At 42.2% G+C, this 2,878-nt stretch overlaps 1 pseudogene; it reads left to right on the top strand.

Annotated features, from left to right (window-relative positions):
• Nucleotides 1-1,273: 1,273 nt before the first annotated feature.
• LOC139040948 (homer protein homolog 2 pseudogene) lies at nucleotides 1,274-2,327 on the top strand (annotated as a pseudogene).
• Nucleotides 2,328-2,878: the final 551 nt, after the last annotated feature.

Genomic DNA, 2,878 nt, shown 5'->3' with positions numbered 1-2,878 from the left:
AAAATTAAATTTTTTTATTCTCCTATAGACACTACCAAGAGAATAAAAAGAGAAGCCACAGACTGGGAGAAAATATTTGCAGAAGTCATATTTAATAAAGGACTGCTTTTCAAAATATTCAAAGAAAATGTAAAACTCAACAATAATAAAACAAGCAGCCAAATTTCAAAATCTAAGTTTCCAGGGGCTGGCTGAGTGGTATAGTGATTCGGTTCACATGCTCTGCTTTGGTGTCCTGGGGTTCTGAGGCTCAGATCCCAGGTGAAGATCTACACACTGCTCCTCAAACCATGCTGTGGTGGTGTCCCACATACGATATAGAGGAAGGCTGGCACAGATGTTAACTCAGGACCAATCTCCCTCACCAGAAAAACCACAAAAAACTAAGTTTCCAGACAGTATCCAAGGGCCATCCTAATAATCAGGATTTTCTAAAGATAAGCAAGTAGACCTGTTATGTCAATTATATTGTGCAGAGTTAAACAACGAGTAAGTGATCTTAAATATTTTTATACAAATTTATTAAAGAGTTTTACTACTGTAGTTGGGAAGATAGAGAGATGGACAGTACTTTTAACAAGTAAACAGAGGATTCACATTATGTTTGAATACCCAGGTAAATCTCTTTAAAAATGGAAAGGTTTTAAGGCTTAAAAAAAAAGTCAACAATGTCATGAAAGCAGAAATCTTGCAGGCCATATTTTGTAACCACTCTGAAATGACAATAGAAACTATCAATTAAAGTGTAAACAAAAAGTAATAATATGACCACAAGCTGATTTCATTTAAAACATCCTTTTAAATAGCTTCTGGGTTGAATAAAATAGCTAAACTAAGGTTACTCTTAAGGAGTCAGGGAACTGTTAAGTGGAAGCATAATGAAAGGAATCAAAGAGCCTGAATTCAGGTAACTAATTCCACCAATTACTAGCTTAATGTTACAGGAAATACATGGATTCTTACCATTTTCTGTTACCCATCACTAAAATGAACCGTTAACACCCACATATTTGTACAAAACATGAACAACTTTCAAATATCTAAAAAATAACCACAGTCAGGGGCCCTAGGGCTGAAAGCCATGAGGTTACTTAAGAAGCCCGGTGGGGGAGCTGGACAGCTTAGTCACCCCGCCCCTGGTGGCCCATTCCCCACTGCACCTGGAGGCAGCAACAGCAGCTTCACAGAGTGGAGAGGGGCCAGGGCTGAGCTCAGCAGGCACAGGCCACCTTACATGCTGCATAGGAAGTAGCTGTGGAGAGCAGTGCAGGAAATGGGAGAGCAGCCTGTCTTCACCACCCAAGCACATGTCTTCCAGATTGACTCCATCACCAAGAACTGGGTGCCAGCAAGTGAGGAGGCAGCCACCATTTCCTATTCCTATATGTCACAAAAAATAGCTATTGGATCACTTGTTTGTAAGGAGCCAAAGTGATCATAAACAAAACAATCACAGTCAATATGACTTTAAGCAAAATATCACGGAAGCTTGAGCAGTGAACCAACAGCAGAGCCAATGTGGTGTTTGGTTTGGGTTTTTCCTCTGAACAGCAGCTGACAAAATTTACAGAGAAATTTTAGGAGGTAAAAAAAGCTGCAAAACTAGCCAGAGACAAGTCCCAGGAGAAAAATCAAAACCCTGAGTAATCATTCCCAAGAATCTGGGTGTGAAACTTCACCTTCTACTGAGGCATCCAGTGTCAATGGGACACACAATGAAAAGACCTCTCACATTGGCTCCACTGACACAGAGCTGAAGTCTGAGCATGACAAGCTGATCTGTGACATAGAGTGCTGCCAATGTGAAGAAATAGGAGAATAAGCTGCAGACCCTGCAGAAGAGCAATGTACAGCTGACCACGGCACTGCAGGAGTCAGTGGCCAGCATGGAGCAGTGGAAGAGGAAGTTCTCTATCTGCCCTGAAGAGAACGACTGGCTGTGGAACAATCCTGAGGAGTTGGAAGAACAATGCAGAGAGATAACAAAGAGAAGGAGAAGAATAGTCAGTTAAAGAGAAGAAATGAGGAGCTGGAGTCAGAACACTGAGAAAAGAAGATAGTTAAAAGACCTCCAAAAACAAAGTAAACTCAGACCTCAGCTCATGTCAGAGTGTGAATACATTTCTGAGCAGTTAGAGGCAGCAAAGAGAGATAATCAAAACCAGAGAGACAAAGTGCTTTCTCTAAAGACAGACATTGAGGAAGGTAACTACTGACCATGCCGCTTGAAGGCAGAATTGAAGAACATCTTGAAGGTGCTGGACGGGAAGATCAATGACCTCCACAACTTCTGCGGAGGCCTCTGCAAGCTGGGCAAGGAAAGCTAGGGCAGGGCTGAGACCTGGGTACCCTTGTGAGTGCCAAGTTTGTGTGTGAGACAAAATAGGACTAGAACATTCTCCTTTCTGAGTTGCTTCTCTTAATGCAGGTGCAGTTTGTGGTGTTTCCAAACCAGTTGTGTCATCCACTTTCTCCTCTCCAGAGTAGAAATCTCCTCGTGATTCTCTGGCCTTGCAAGGTTGTGGACAACTTGAAGATTCTGATTTGGGGTCCAGAACTAGGTCTGCCTTAAATTTTTAGCAGTCAGGGCAGGGATGTTTATATCTTTTTCTTTTCCTTTTCTTTCTTTCTTTTTTTTTATTGAGGCAGATTGTCCCTGAGCTAACATCCATGCCAATCTTCCTCGATTTTGTATATGGGATGGGGCCATGGCTTGAGGAGTGGTGTGTAGGTCTGCACCCAGGATCTGAACCCATGAACCAGGCGCTGCTGAAGCAGAGTGTGAAACAACCACTAAGCCACCAGGTTGGCCTCTATATCTTTCTTAAGGGCTGTTGCAACCTTAATAAATGAAAATGGACTATTTTCTAGCCCAAAT

The sequence above is a fragment of the Equus asinus genome, chromosome 18 (genome assembly GCF_041296235.1).
Source record: "Equus asinus isolate D_3611 breed Donkey chromosome 18, EquAss-T2T_v2, whole genome shotgun sequence".
Classification (NCBI taxonomy): Eukaryota; Metazoa; Chordata; class Mammalia; order Perissodactyla; family Equidae; genus Equus; species Equus asinus.
The sequence above is the reverse complement of the archived record's forward strand: the minus strand, read 5'-3'. Positions and strand labels throughout refer to the sequence as shown.